The following is a 16,321-nucleotide window of genomic DNA, read 5'->3' as shown; positions in this document are numbered from 1 at the left end:
AATAAATTGTTGAGTGGAATTGACTCTGTCATATCATTTACTAGGAGACAGGGGAATGGATCAGATGACTTCTTAGGACCCTCTCCTCCATTTGACTTTCTATGTTCTCTAGGTACAGGTGCTTACGTCTGGTTTAAGGGAGAGAGTCAAGGGCTGGCACTCGGGCCTGTTTTAAATCAGCTGTGCAAATTTGCAAGATCTCATGCCCTCTCTGAGTCCCTATTTCCTCTCCTGAATGCCAACCTGTATGAGAAATACATGAACTTCCTAGGATAATGCCTGCAGGTACCTTCTGCAGGTGTTTTGTTGGCTGAGTAGATGAATGAATGAATGGTACTCCATAAGGTATGTGATTCCTGTTAGTTCCTCTTTCCTCCCCAGGCCTGAGTATTTGCACCTGACAGATGTGTGAACTGGGCTGCTTGAGTTCCTTGTTCATTCAGGCTTCTATGTGTTTTGCTTTTGCCTCTGTGCCCAAGGCCCAGGACCGGAGGAGGGCAGCTGGGAGACCTGAGGTCTGTGTCTTCCCGCCCAGCAGCGGGGGCTGCCTTCCCGTTTCAGAGCATGGGCAGCAGGTATGTGCTTCTGTTCCCACGGGCCGCCTGGCTTAGCCCAAGGCTTCCTTTACTGGGAGAGTAGCCTGGGCCGCAGCTCCGCCCTGACCTGCTCTTAACCTCAGCAAAGTTACACAAACTCTTCCACGCTCTGCTGACAGCTGGGTCACATGAGGTGGGGGCGGGAACAATGCTTCTCCTTGTGCTCTCAGCCTATTCCACATGGGCACACACGGGAGAGGAACACGGGAGGCAGGAGGGAGGGGGTGCCTGGCTCTGGTTTCAACCATGCCTGGAAATTGGATCTTCCTCTGGGCCAGAACTCCCTGGGGCATGAAGGGGGGCTGGAGCCTGGGTCTCAGCAAGAGCACGCTTTCTGCTCCCAGTGGTTTCCCGCTCCAGGATCAGCCTTGCGCTTTCATCATGGAGCAGATCAGGCCAACAGGGCCCAGTGTGTCTCCCTTTAATCAATGCACCTGGTTCTGCCATGGACCCCCATGGAGGTGGTGGGAAGGAAAGGGTCTTCCCTGAGAATCAGGAAGCCTACAACTGATTCTGCTTTGGACAAGGAGGATACCCATGGGTGGACTCGCTGGGAGCTAAGAATGCAGGACATGGAGCCCGATGACTACCACCTCCAGCCTCAAACCACTGACACTCTATTTCCTCTTTTGTTTTTGGGGGGTCAGGGGTACCAGGATCTGAACTCAGGGGCACTCAGGCACTGAGCCACATCCCCAGCCCTATTTTGTATTTTTGTTTAGAGACAAGGTCTCACTGAATTGCTTAGTGTTTTGCTTTTGCTGAGCCTAGCTTCTAACTCAAGATCCTCCTGCCTCAGCCTCCTGAGCCACTGGGATTACAGGCGTGCGCCACCTTACCGGGCCATTCCTCTTCAGTTCTAACAGCACTCACCTCCATCAGTTCTCATGAGGAGTCAATGAGTTCCCATGCACAACACACTCAGAGCAAAGTTCAACCCCCTCACCCGCTGAATGGGTTGCTCTCGAGACTGGGGTAGTGGGAAGGGAAGACCTTGGTGATCTTCTTCAAATTCCTAGGAAACACAAATTGTTCAAATTGTCGAAAACAGGACAGAGCTACTTAAAGCACATGAAACTAGCTGTCAAAATTGTGAAACTTAATCACGGTTTTGATTGCTTTGTGACAGTGTAGAAATTGCAAATTTTTCATCAGACAAGAAAAGAGAAACAAAGAATAATGATAGTCAACCCGGCTCTCCCCCAGCGTGTTCGGCACGCCCGCCTGAATTAGTCTGCTGGTGTTGACACGCGCACAGCCTTGAGACACACGTTTCTTGTTCTTCTTCAGTCATTTCCATTTGGGCTGTAGTTGTATCATGGTTGGTTTCTTTACAGGTAACTGCCATTGTCTGAAGACAACGTCACAACAAAACCCCTCCCCTCCTCTCTGACAATCTGTTACAGCGATGCCTCCCAGTGGCTTCTGTCCCTATGCTCTTCGCCTTCAGTGACCTCCCTTCTGCCCTAGGATGCCCTCTTCTCGTCCTTGGTTCACAATTCCTGGAAGAGAGCAAACAGGAATCATCCATGTCTCCGGGTGTGGGGAAATGACCATGGCCTGAAGCGAAGTTTCAGGACCATGGACAAGAGCATGCGTGTCCCAGCCCACTTGTCCGCCCCCCTCCAGCTTAAAAGCATTTTTTTTTTTTTTTGTTTGGTGGTGATGGTGGTTGTTTTGTTTGGGGGGATCCAGGCATTTAACCTAGGGGCAATATACCACTGAGTTACATCCTCAGCCTTTATTTTATTTATTCATTCATTTATTTATTTTGAGACAGGTTCTCACTAAATTGCTAAGGCTGGCTTTGAACTTGTGCTCCTCCTGCCTCAGCCTACCAAGTCACTGGGATTACAGGGGTGAGCCACCACACCTGGCAGTATTTTAATTATGTTATGGCTACATCTCTCTAAGATTCTATTTTTTTGTTCCCTAAAAGGGGACGGCTGGGAGTGGACAAGACTATAAGACTTCTTACAGCTCTGTGACCCTGGGATTCTTTATTTGGCATTATATTGGACTTTCCTTTCTCCTTCTTCCCTCCCTTCATTTTCCCCCCTATTTTTCTTTTTCTTTCTTTCTTTTGATAGAGAATCTCCATTCATTTTATTTTATTTTATTTTTAAAATATTTATTTTACAGTTTTCGGGGGACACAATATCTTTGTTTGTATGTGGTGCTGAGGATCAAACCCAGGCGGCACACATACCAGGCAAGCGCGCTACCGCTTATCTCCATTCATTTTAAAGGACTGATAGCTGTCATCCAGGGGAGAGAAGTAAGCTCCTCATGAGAAAAAGAGCAAGCTATCCCTCAGACACTCTCAAAACTTAGCATTGATTTCACTGTTTTATTTTTATTTATTTGGTACCATGGATTGAACCCAGGGGCACTTAATCCCCGAGCTACATCTCCAACCCTTTTAATGTTTTTGAGACAGAGTCTCCCTAAGTTGCTTAGGGCCTTGCTAAGTTACTGAGGCTGTCTTTGAACTCAAGATCCTCCTGCCTCAGCCTCCTGAGTCACTGGGGTTAAGGACAGAGCCACCACACCTGGCCTGATTTCACTATTTTAAAAGAGGAAGAGAGCTAGGTGAAATAGTGCACACCTGTAATCCCAGTGCCTTGGAGGGCTGAGTTCCAGGCCAATCTGGAGAGCTCAGCAAGACCTCATCTCAAAATAAAACCCTAGATTGGCTGGGGAGGGCTGGGATTGTGGCTCAGTGACAGAGCGCTTGCCTTGCATGTGTGAGGCACTGGGTTCCATCCTCAGCACCACATAAAAATAAATAAACAAAATAAAGATATTGTGCCCATGTATAACTAAAAAAAAATTTAAAAGGGGGGGGTGCTGGGGAGGTAGCTCAGTGGTAGAGTGTACCTGGGTTCCATCCCTAGTACCACGAAAACAAACAGGAAGAAGAGGAGAAGGGACTTTGGTTCAGCAAACCCACCGTAACTATCAGCCTCCATTTAATGGACGAGGTAGAGTGGTGGAAATGGGATGTCTCAGGGAAAAAGAAAAGAATTAATTGAGTTGAGTACCATGCTAACTGCTTTCCTGGGGTCTTCTCTTCTCAAATGTCCAGTCTAATCCAGTGACCTCCCTGAGCCTCACCAGCACTGCCCCCTCTGCCTAAAATGCCTCTGTCTGCTGAATTGGTCCCACCCTTCCTTCAAGTTCGAGAATCACCTCCTTGGTCACAGGATTTTAGAACCAAAAACAGCCTCGAAAACCTATTTCGGTGGATGACTCATTTTGTAAGTGAGGAAACAGGCCCAGAGAAGAGAAGGTGTGTGCCCAAGGTCACACAGTAAGTTATCTCTCTAGCCAGACAGAGCAGAACTCGGGCTCAGGACTCCAATTCCTTTGCTCCTTCCCCGTACTGAGAAATCTCTACTCTGCCTCTTATCTTGGGACTTTGGACAAATCTCCTGGCCTCTCTGATCTCCAGGTTCTTAATGAATAGGTTGGATTAGATTATTCCTGAGGCTCTATTAGAATATAAACTCAGACTTTAAGATCTTGGTCCTCTCAACAATACTGAGACACTGCCCAGACAAACCCCGGCAGATCCCTTCCAGCCTCCTCCCAGGGACGACTTCACAATTAAGTCAGCAAGAGAGCGCCTTTCTTCCCTTCCTCCTGGTGACAGGGCATGGGGCTGAACACTTAGCATACTATGTCTTTTTTTTTTTTTTTTTTTAATACTGGGGATTGAACCCAGGGGTGCTTAACCACTGAACCATATCCCCGCCCCCCCCTTTTTTTTTTTACATTTTATTTAGAGACAGAGTATTCCCAAGTTGCTAAGTGCCTCGCTAAATTGCTGAAGCTGGCTTTGAACTCGTGATCCTCCTGCCTCAGCCTCCCTAGTCGCTGAGATTACAGCATGCACCACCACGCCCGGCAGCACGTTGGATTTTGTTTTATCATACAAATTCCCTGGAAGGTAGATATTATGATTTCTCATTTTTTTTTAGATGAAGCAGCTGAGGCTTTGAAAGGTTAATGGCTCTCCCAGGACAAATGAATTCACTTTGATCCCAGGATTCCCAAAGCGGAGAGGTAGCTCCTGTGGGGGAAGTCACGGGGAGATCTTGGCTGGATGCAAAGGAGGACTTCCTGCTAGAGCTGCCTCTAGGGAGATAGGTCATCTCAGGAGGGGGTGATTTCCTGATCACTGGAGGGGTGCACACACTGGGTGAAAGATCAAAGGATTTTAACACCGGATGGTTAAAGGCAGGGGCCAGGGGGTGAACCGTATCAGTGATTCCCAAAAGATTCTTTCAGGAGCTACAGTGACCAGCATTAAATAACTACTCCTTATTTTTCAAACTTTCCGATTCTGACCCAGAGTAAAACTCAGTTTGGTGCTGGCCCGGCTTATGCACCTTCTGTCTGCCCCCCACTCCTTTTTTTTTTTTTTTGCAGTGCTGGGAATCGAACCCAGGGCCTCTCACAAGTGTTCTACCACTGAGCCCCATCCCCAGTCAGGTAAGTTCCCTTTCTAACAGGGAAGATTAAGCCTCAGGCTCAGAACCAGGAGCAGGTGGCAGGACTTAGCTAGAATGGAATATCATAATGCTTTTTATTTTATTTTATAGTCCCCCCCTCTTCGAAGTCCAATTATTCTGGTTTTCCTATTACTGTATGATGTGAAGTTTCAGCTGAACGTGAATCTACTTTAAGAGAATGGCCAGAGAAGCCACAGACTGAAAAAAAAAAAAATTTCACAAGACCTATGTGTTAAAGGACTTGTATCTGAAACATACAAAGAACGTGAACAATTCAACAATATGGAAACAGACCCAATTTAAAAGTGGGCGAAAGATTTGAACAGTCATCTCATCAGAAGATATACTGACGGCAAATCAGCATAGGAAAAGGTGCTCCACACGTTTGTCTTTTGGAAACTGTAAGTTGAAACAACCATGAGATGCCACCCATACCTATTAGTATGGCTAAAATGCAAAATACTAGCAATGCTAAATGCTAGCAAGGATGTAGAACAACAGCAACTCTCATTTATTGCTGATAGGAATGCAAAATGGTACCATAGCTCCGGAATACAGTTTGGCAGCTTCTTACAAAGGTAAACATGTTCTCGCCATACAATCTGGTAATTGCACTCCTAGGTGTTTACCCAACTGACTTGAAACCTTATGTCCACACGCATACACAAAAAAAACTGCATGCAAATGTTTATAGCAGCTTTATTCATAATCACCAAGACTTGTAAGCAACCAGATGTCCTTCAATAGTTGCATGCATAAACAAGCTGCTATAAATCCACACTATGCGATATTATTGAGTGTTAAAAAGAAGCAAGGTATTGGGGCTGGGGTTGTGGCTCAGTGGTAGAGCGTTTGCCTAGTATGTGTGAGGCACTGGGTTTGATCCTGAGCAGTTTCTTTTATTTATATTTTTATAAATAAAAAACAAAAATATGTCAACAACTAAGAAATATTTTTTAAAAAAGCAAAGTATCAAGCTATGAAAAGACAGCAAGTTTACTTAAATGCATATTTCTGGGTGAAAGAAGTCAGTCTAAAAGACCACATACTATATGATTTCAACTAGATAATGACATTCTGGAAAAGGATAAGATGATCAGTGGTTGCCAGGAGCTCAGAGTATAGGGAAATGTATGAATAAGTGGGCGAAGGGGATTTTTAGGACAGTGAAACTGAAACTATTCTGTGTGATATTGTAATGATGGACACATGAAATTATGCATTTATCAAAACTCCTTACACTGTACAAGACAAAATAAGCCCTAAAGTCAACTATGAACTTTAGTTAATAATAATGTATCAATGTTGGTTCATCAATTGTAGCAGATATACCACACCAAGGCAAGACCTTACTAACCTCATTGCTAAAGTAATAAGTAACCCAATTACTAAGCTTGTTACTGAGGTCTTACATTGGCATGGTACATCCTTTACAATTGATGGACCAATATTGATACTGTGGCAGAGGTCCAGGGAGTGTATAGAAATTCTGTACTTTCTGCTCAATTTTTCTGTAAACTCAAAACTTCTCTTTAAAAAAAAAAAAAACAGAGCCTGTGAATTAAAAAAAAAAAGAAAGAAATGAGTGTATGACCGTCAGGGTAGCACAGGCCTGTAATCCTAGCTATTGTGGAGATTGATCACGAGTTCAAGGCCTGCCTCAGCTACTTTGTGAGACCCCGTCACAAAATAAAAATGAAAAGTGCTGAGGATGTAGCTCTGTAGTAGAGCACTTCTGCATGCAATTCCCAGTACCAAAAAAAAAAAAAAAAGAATATATTTGAATTGAAGATATCTATCTATTAGTAATTCTACTTTTAGAAGTACATAAATGTACATTAAAGAATGTCCAAAAGCTCCTTGGAGCAGCACTGTGTTTAATAGCTAAATGTTTACCAATAAAAGAGCAGATATACGCCTCATCGTGTCATTGTGTTCGTGGAATACTATACAACCAAGATAAAGAACAAACTCTTGATTTACATAACATGAATGAATCTTACAAACCGCTTGCTGAGTATAAGAAAACAAATAACAAAGTCTATCCTGGGAATTCCATTTTCATCAAGTTTTAAAAAATGGAGAACTGATCTGTGTCATGAAGAATCAGGAAAACAGTTACCTGCAAAGGTACATTAGGACTATAAAGTGAGGCCTAGGGCTTCTGAGGTCCCTGTAATGTTTTGTTTCTTGTTTGGGGGGCTGTTTACACCAGGGTGTTCAGTCTGTGAAGATTCATCTAGACATTCACTTATAAGATGTGTACTTCTCGGAACATGAAGTATAAATTTATACATAAAAGTGAGTCCCTTAAAATGACACAAACAGTAACCTAGGGTGAATCCTCATGACCCAGCATCCCCCACACACACTGGGGCATGTCCAACAGAAACTCATTCATATGTCCACTAAAGGACATGCACGGGACTCTCCACCTCAATGCTGTGCTCAAGTGTCTGCCAACAGGAGAGTGCAACTGTGATACACTCATACGATCAAATACCACGGAGCACACAAGAAGGACACACTACGGCGTCACCCATCTCCACGGGTGGCACTCACAGATAAGAAGGGGGCTGTAGGATGAGTCCGTGTATGGGAAATTCAGAACCACAACAAATACTGAATCTGTGGTTCCGTCGGGGGGTGCTGGGTGGGAGGGCTGCGCAGAAGCCTTCTGGATGCTGGAGGCCTTCCACGCTGCGCTGGGGCAGCGGCATGGGTCAGTGTGCGCGTGGAACCTGATCAAGCCACACCCTGGGATATATGCACCTGAGGTTTCAACACACCAGGGGACTCAGTGAGGGCTGACATTGCGAGAGTCGAAGGCGGATCACTCATGTCTGAGAAATGGATGTGCGTGCGGTTCCTTAAGGGCCTCCGCCCAGAGGGTGCCAGCACGTCCACCCCTCCCCACCAAGGGCCTGAGGCTCTAAGGTCAGAGGGCGACCTGCCCCTTATCTGGCCTGGCGATCGAGGGAGGCAATCAAGGGAAGCACCAGGTTTAGGGGTCAGATACCAGTTGCCCCCCTCCCTGTCCCCAGGGCCAGCCCTGAACCTTGTAACCAGAGGCCTCGGGATCAGGAGGGCAGATTCTTGCCTGAGCCTTTACAAACAAACAGGGGGCCTGTGGGGTGCACATGCTGCCATGCCTCCCACTCACCCCCCGGCCTGGCAGGTTTTCTCCTGAGCTGCGGAACCCCCTTGCCCATTCCTGTCCCTACCTGGGACCTAAGTGCCATCAGAGCTTGGCGGCAGCAGCATTCATCCACCGCTCCTCTATAGATTCGCCAAGGACAGATTCTGTGCCCCACAACCTCTCCCTACCTCATTTCCACCTCTGCAGAGTAGGGGGACTGAGACTTAAGAGACAATTCAGGACTAGCCTAGAGGCACACAGCAGCCCCTCCCATGCTGGGCTCCCTTCTGCAACACCTGTGTGTGCACCTACCATCACAGGGAGCTCGTCTAGGGCTGCTAGAAAGTGCTGCTGGGCAGGGTGCACTGGCACGTGCCTGTGATCCCAGAGAGAAGGAGGCAGGAGGATCGCAAGTTCAAAGCCAGCCTCAGCAATGGCAAGGTCCCAAGCAATCCAGCAAGACCCTGTCTCTAAATAAAATATGAAATAGGGCTGGGGATGTGGCTCAGTGGTTAAGTGCCCCTGGGTTCAATCCCTGGTACCAAAAAAAAGAAAAAAGAGAATGTGCTGCCGAGGGGCTGGGGAGGTGGCTCAATAGTCAAGCATGTCCTTAGCATGCACCTGGCCCTGGGTTGGACCCTAGCACCACAGAAACAAAACAAAAAACCTAGAAAGCACTGCCTAGAAATGAGTTTTTACATCTAGTATGTGCCTCCTTTTGCAAAATGAAATAAAATAGCAATGAGTTATCACCTACCAATCTAAATATATAAAAATATGTACATAAATATACAAATGTATATATACGCCTAACATGCATACATAAGCTGTCTCTGGAAAACTCTATAATAAAACAAAGCATTAAAAAATACAAATAAAAAAAAAGCTCTAATTTCTGCGCCCTAGATGAGGAAGTGGGGGCTGGAGGGAGGGGTAGGAGGGAGGTTGACACTTTCCACTCTCCCCCTTTTGAGTTTTGGCCTATGTATATGTGGTAACTTAATGAAAGTAGGGAAACCACTTCTGAAAGTAAAATCCCAGTTTGCACATGCTTTGGTAGACTCGGCTCAGGGTAAGGGGGAGGCCGGGGAGACCTCCCACCAGCTGCCTATTGCCCCTTGAGATTCAGGATTTCTTGCCTATAAAATGTGAGACAAATAATGTCTGCCCACTGGGTTGCTATGAGGATCCAATAAGGCCATGTCTGGCCCGGAGAAGGTTCTTGATTAACAATTATTATGCAATCTTGTTCCTTTATGTTGCCTGCACACTTATATCTTCCAATGCGCACAGCATCCTCCTTCCTAACTCTCACGACAGATAATGTTGGGTGTTTCCACCCCATTTTACAGAGGAGAAACCAAGGCTCCGTGACCTGCCCAAGGTTACCCAGCAGGCAGGTGGCCAAGCCCAGAACTGGGCTCCCTGATGTCTACCGTGCTACTTTCCCCTCACCAGCCACCTCTGTTGAGGATCTTAAATCATTCTCCAGGGACCACACGGATGAGCCTGCCCTGTCTCCCTCCTCTTCCCTCTGCTGCTCCCAGCAGCACCTCTTTCCTGACAGAGTCCTTTGCGGTGGAACTCTGCGCATCTTCAGAAGGAAGGGAGGGGCAGGGCTCTCTCCACAGTCCAGCCCAGCCTGGGCCAGGGTTCACCCCACAGAAACCCGGGGTCCCTGAGACTTGGTTGGAAGAGATCAGGAGGGAGATACCTGCACACTTGATGGTCCCAGGGCCATATGAAGGTGTCGGGGCAGGAAGCTGTAATTAAGACCTCAGCTGGAGGTCAACTTGGGCCGAGCAGGCAGCTCCCAGCTGCAGACCTGGCCCAGACACTGAGGGGCAGCGGTCCCCTCAGATTCCCTGTGGCCCTACAGGAACCAGCAGCGATGCTTCTCATGCCCAGGGAGGACTTGACTGTGAGTTATTCCATTCAAGTCCATCTCACCCCCGGGGTCCAGTAGGTTCACTTGACATCTGTCATATTCAGCAGCACCTGGCCCAGGCAGAGCCTGGCATATACCAGGTGCCCATTAAATTAAATATCTGTCCAGTGGAAGAGTGTTACCTCAGAGTTTATTCCATTTACCCCCAGCCTCTGCGCACGGCTGCTTCCATCACTCACCAGTTCTGTGTACTCAGACCATCGGTGTCTGGGAAGTTCTGGCTGGAGTCTACCCTGCATCCTCCCTTGCAGGAGCCTGGTCCCAGTTCGTGTGCAGTCAATGGAGCATCAGGCTGTGGGTGGGGGGCATGGGCGATATTTAGAGGGAGCCAGAGCAGAGTTACTGCAGCCCCCTCAAGCTCCCAACATAGAGGAGAAAATCATGGCTGTAAATTTCCCCAGCAGCGCCCCGCCCAGCTCCTCCCCCCAGATTGCAGCCCCTTAGCTGGTGATTTACAGAAGGAGAGAAGCCGCAGCGGTCGGAGTCAGAACTGGCTCTGCGGGGACGGAAGGGACACCCGCAGCCCTGGCGGAGGGAATGTCCTCACCCCAAGCCCAAGGCAGGGAACCTCAGATGTCCACCAATACCCCTCCTCTCCCCATCAATGGCTCTTCTGTCTCCCACCTGGCCACTCTACTGCACTGTCACCCTGCCTGCCCCCTCACCCCAGGCTCCCTGGGCCCCAGGACTGCTGGGAGGGGAGGCCAGGAAGGCATGATCCTTCCACGGCCCTTCACCTTGACCTCAGTTTTCCACCTTCCAATAGGACCCGGGGGTCACTCTGAAATGGCCAGGGCGAGGAAAGCAACCTGCCGTCATTCTTTTCCATTCAGTCACTCATTCAGTCACTCACTCATCCACAGCCCGAGGGTCCAGAGGGCACAGGAAGGGAGCTGTGGAGCACACAGAGGGAGCAGTGCCAGGCTCACAGCCCCACTCTGGCCTTAGTGGGGAAGGAGCCCTGGGCTGCAGGGTCCAGACTTCAAGATTCTAGTCCCTGTTCCATACGTGGCCTTGGCTAGGTGTCCGGCCTTTGTGACAGTTCCTTCATCTGTAAAATAGGGAACTGGGCCTGGGCACCTAAGGGCTGAGGGGAACCTGAGGGGACCTTTGCATCCCTGTCTACCTAGAGTTCCCCTCGTAGCACTCACGGATCTGGCCCCACAAACAGCACCCCCCCACACACACATTTGTCAGCTTATATTAGCCCCCTAATTCTGGAAGAGGGCCCAGGTGGGGTCCATTGTCCTAGAAGGTAAGGTAAGGTAAGGGGGTGGATGGCTGCTGCTTCTGCAACCCCTCACCTCAGGGCTGTCATTTAGGAAAGGCTCCTTCCCACTACTACCAAAGGATGGTGATGACGCTCTTCCTCCTCCTCCTCCTCCTCCTCCTCCTCCTCTTCCTTCCTCCCAGGGTTGGCCACCACCATCTGAGACTTCTTCCCCCGCACCCCCAGTGCTGGGGATTGAACTCAGGGCCTCAGGCACGTTATCAAGGACTCTACCACTGAACAACACCCCAGCCCTTTGGATTTTGAGACAAGATCTCACTAAGTTGCTGAGGCTGGTCTTGAATTTGTAATCTTCTTGCCTCCGCCTCCCCAGTAGCTGGGATTACAAGCATGCTCCACAAGCCTGGCTCATCTGGGGCTTCTTATGTCCATTCCCCCTCCCCGGGGACAGCAGCCCAGCCCAGGCTGCGTCTCCCCCAGCTCCAGTAGGAACCAGGGGCTGGGGAGCTTCTGACAGGTCCAGGCTGAGGGCTCTCTTCAGCCCACCCCAGAAGCAGAAGCTGATAAGCATGAGGATAGCCCTGTCCATCGGGGATCAAAGGGGGAGTGGATGCTGAAGCCACCCAGGTAAGAGGACAGCCACCACAGTTCCTGGAAATGCTTAAGGAGCTTGAAAGCTGCCATTTTGGCGGCTTGGCTTGGGCAGTTGTGAGCAGCAAACCAGAGGCCCTGCTGGTTCCCCTGAACCAAGGAGGGTATCTTGTCAGGGGCCCCTGAGGCCCTGGTTTTCGAGTAATCTCATTGTCAAATAATAATAAGGACCACACCCCTCCTGAGCAAGCCCTGTTTAAGCCAAGTACTGCTCATATCCAATGACTCGCCGAACCACCCAACAGCCCTGGAGCGGAGCTGCTCTCATCTCCAATGTACAGATCAGGAAATGAAGCTCAAAGGGGTTGAACTGCTTGGCCAAGAGGCCAGGACCAGATCCCAGCCTCCACCTCTCCTGCTTCTGAGAATTAGAGGGGTCATAGCTTTCTTTTTCTATTTCTCTTGTGGAAACAGGCCCAGAGAGAGGGAGGAGATTCCCCCAGGGTCACACAGCAAGATGGACACAATCTTGTTGTTCCAGCTGGTCTTCCAGAGGGTTCTCCTGGGCTCTTGGCTCGATTCAGCCAATCCCTGCTGAGCTGCCAGGCAGAGCAGCTCCCACTGCCCAGCAAATGAAGAGCATGCCCATCCCTGCCCATTGTGACCTCTCCATGGCCTGAGAGAAGCCAGGCCTCCCACTGTGCTGGCTGCTGCCTGGCTCTGGCCCGTGGCCTGTAAGCTCTGCCTGTAACAGGACACCCGTGGTTCAGAGCTTGGAAACCAGGCGCAACCTGTGCTCTTAGGCCTTGGTTTGCCCTCCTGGAGCCCAGCGACTGGAGGAAGTCTGCCTACCCTGAGATCTCACGGAGGAACCAGGGGAAAGACCGGACCCCTCAGGGCAGGGGACCACTGGCCTGGGAGTGATCCAAAACCAGTGAAGTCAAGCCATGAATGTCTTTTTGCCTGCAGATATTTTGTTTTTTCAATGCTAGGACAAGGTCTTCTTTTTCCCATCAGACTGAGGGGTTCCCAAGTCAGAGCTTTGTCTACCTGCCCCAGTCGTAGGTTCTCCTAGGACAGGAAGTGTGTTTCCCTCATCAGACTGGAGGGGGGGGGTACCCCAGGCCAGAGCTATGACGCCCTCATGAAGCTGGTTATTCCCCAAGGACAACGCTGTCCCCCTCATCAGACTGGCTACTCCCCAGATAACATGTCCCGCATCGGAGTGAGCAGGAGCCACATCTCCCCCCAGCTAGTCCTCATCCTGAGCACAGACAGATCTATGCCATTGACTGCAAGGTAGCTTCTCCCAGAATGAAGAAAAACTCCTTCTAGCCTCCCGCCCCATCCCCGGGTAGCCCAGCCAGAGAGGCTGCCATGGGGCCACTGGGGGGCCTGTCTCAGACCAACGGGGCCCCGCCAGGCCCACAGGCTCGTCTCTGTGCCTGCCACCCCCACTGGGCCACCCAGCGCCCCCTGACCCCGTGGCCTTCCATCATGGGAGATCTATAACATTTACAATCCCAAAACAAAAGACCCCGAGAGCCGGGGACAGAATTCATCTTCCCAGCTGACAAGCCCCGTTAATTAACGACTTGGAAATCGATGACGAGAAGGGACAGGCGGCAAATGACACCTCATCGTGGGCCAGGAGGAGGGAGGAAATGTCCGGGGACTGGTGGACACGCACCGTGGGGCTGGCCCGGCGCCTGGGAGAGCCACCGCCCCCATCTGTCACTGTCACTTCAAACGCAGTCTACTACCTCCCAACCCAGAAATTCTCATTTCCCACCATGGCAGACCCCCAAGAAAAGGAGGGGGGGGTCGTGCCCAAAGAGTGAAGGGAAAGCAATTTATGGAGCACCTACTACATGTGAGGCATGGTGCTGGGTGTTTTTCATCCATTACAACCTCTGAGAACGGCTGTGGGAGGAGGTTTATTGTTCCCATTTTAGGGATGAGAAAGTAAGGGCTAGAGGAAGGCCAAGCTGAGGCGGTCTACGGCTGGGGTTGTGCTTTTAAACACCTACTGTAGGTTGATGAAGGAAGAAACTTAGTTAAAGCAAAGAGCTCTGGACCTGAGAACAGATCTGAGAGTGCTGTCCCCTCGTCCACACCTGTGTGATATGAGATAAGTTACTTGATTTCTCTGAACCTATTTCCTGGTCTGCAGGAAAGGGAGGCTAACCACCACTCTGCGCACTACAGAGAGGGTTCACGGTCCTTGTGAATGTAAAGAATCAGGCCTGATTTTCTCACCACCAGGCCTGTCAATCACCCCCACCCAACTCAGGGGCAAAAGGGAGATGAAATGGTATGAGAGGCCAGAAGGGTTGTGCTGGAGAACAGCAGGCTTGGAAGGGTCCAAGGGTAGCCACCAATGATGTGAGGGCAGGCAGAGCCTTAGGCCCATGTGTGAGGAGTTTAATTTTTCTGTTAGAGAGATAATAAGGATTGGGGTATAGCTCAGTGGTGAAACGTTTGCTTAGCAAGTTCAAGGGCCCTGGGTTCAATCCCCAGAATACAAACACGCACGCACACACATACAGAATAAAAGCACCCTTTTACGGCATTGTTGTGAAGCTGAGACAAATAACATAATAGCTCAGTAAGGCTGGGTTTATAGTAAGTGCTCAATAAATGTTCGAAAGTGTTGGTGATCCTATTTCCTCTCTCTCCCTGAAAATTGTGTATTGAAGTGCAGGGAAGTGGGGAGGTAACCAGACACATGGACACCCACCTGATCCAGAAGTGGATGCTGAGGGCCCACGGGACTCAGGGGAGCATAGCTGCAACTCTTGGAGAAGAGTTTGAAAACAGACTTAGACTGACACTCTCCATCCAGTGTGGTGAGTTCTGTGCTGGGACACAAAGTCCTCTGGGAGCCCAAAGGAGGTATGTTGAGTTCTCAGAAGAGGTGCTGCCTGACCTGGAAGAAGGGGCAGGAAGTCATCACGCAGGGATGAGGAGGGTTACGATTTGGATCTTGGAATGTCTCCCTAAAAGCATGTTTCCTCGTGCATTCAGCAATCCATGTTCAGAAGTGAGATGATTGGATTATGAGGGCTGTAACCTCACCGGTCCCCCAATTATTAATTATTTAAATTCCCTACTGGGTGGTAACTGCAGGCAGGTGGGGCGTGGCTGGAGGAAGCAGGCCAACAGGGGTGTGGCCCGGGACCACATCCTCCCTGGCTCCCCCTGCTCTCTCTCCACTCCCCAGCTGCTCTCCTCTGCCACACCCTTCAGCCCTGATGCTCTGCCTACTCAGGCCCAGAGTGATGGAGTCAGCAAACCACGGACTGAACCACTGAAACCAGGAGCCCCAAATAAACTTTTCCTCCTTGAAGTCATTCTTGTCGGGTATTTTGGTCCCTGTGACAAAACGCTGACTAACACAAGGGGACAAGGGGGTTCAGCAGAGGCTGGGGTGAAGCAGTCCCTGCACCCAGGCCAGGCAGTTCACAGGGTGCATTTTGCCGCAGCCTCACTATCTTGTTTTGTTGGGGGTTATCCTAGGAGGGAGAAGTCATATCTCTTTGTGTTTTTTACTTACATTTCCCTAATGACTTAGGCCAAGCAACTTTTTTTATTATTGTTATTATTTTTATCCATGCAGCCCAGAGCTCAGCAGCGCCCAAGAGGTCCTGGAAACATGAGGGTGGCTTGTGGCTACTGGGGGGTTGAAGGGGGGATGTGATGGGAGCCTAGAGGGGCTGGGACAAATGGAGAAGCGTGCCAGCTGCATAGCACACTGGGGAGTTTAGAGCCTCAGCTTCCTTATCTATAAAATAGGGCCAGATTCCAAAAGAAGACACATGAATATGCGTAAAAAGATGTTGAGCTGGGTGTGGTGGTTGCACATCTGTTATCCCAGTAATTTGGGAGGCTGAGACAGGAGGATCAAAAGTTTGAGGCCAGCCTGAGCAACTCAGTGGCACTCTGTCTCAAAATTAAAAAAATCAAACAGCCTGGGCATGCAGCTCAGTGGTAGAACCCCTGGTTCTATCCCCAGTACCAAAAAGAAAAAAAGAAAGTTGCTTGACCTTAGTCATTAGGGAAATGTAAATCAAAACCACAAAGAGATAGCACTTCTCCCTCCTAGGATACCATAACAAAACAAAACAAGAGTTAGTGAGGCTGCCTCAAAACGCACCCTGTGCATTGCTGGTGGGGATGTAAGCCGGTGCAGCTGCTGTGGAACACAGCATGGAGTGCCACACAAAAACCCAGTAATCCCACTGACTCAGGAGGATGGCAGGTTTGAGGCCAGTGTCAGCAAGTTAGCAAGATTCCATC

General features: G+C 49.4%; 1 long non-coding RNA gene across 1 annotated transcript; it reads right to left on the bottom strand.

The window, feature by feature from the left end:
• Positions 1-980: 980 nt before the first annotated feature.
• On the bottom strand, positions 981-15,444 carry LOC144376091 (uncharacterized). The gene is made up of 3 exons (XR_013436180.1): positions 14,763-15,444; positions 10,380-10,492; positions 981-2,098 (listed from the first exon to the last, which is right to left on the bottom strand). It is a non-coding gene; the product is annotated as an uncharacterized LOC144376091 (long non-coding RNA).
• Between the last annotated feature and the right edge of the window lie 877 nt (positions 15,445-16,321).

The sequence above is a fragment of the Ictidomys tridecemlineatus genome, chromosome 3 (assembly GCF_052094955.1).
Source record: "Ictidomys tridecemlineatus isolate mIctTri1 chromosome 3, mIctTri1.hap1, whole genome shotgun sequence".
NCBI classification, from domain to species: Eukaryota; Metazoa; Chordata; class Mammalia; order Rodentia; family Sciuridae; genus Ictidomys; species Ictidomys tridecemlineatus.
The sequence above is the reverse complement of the archived record's forward strand: the minus strand, read 5'-3'. Positions and strand labels throughout refer to the sequence as shown.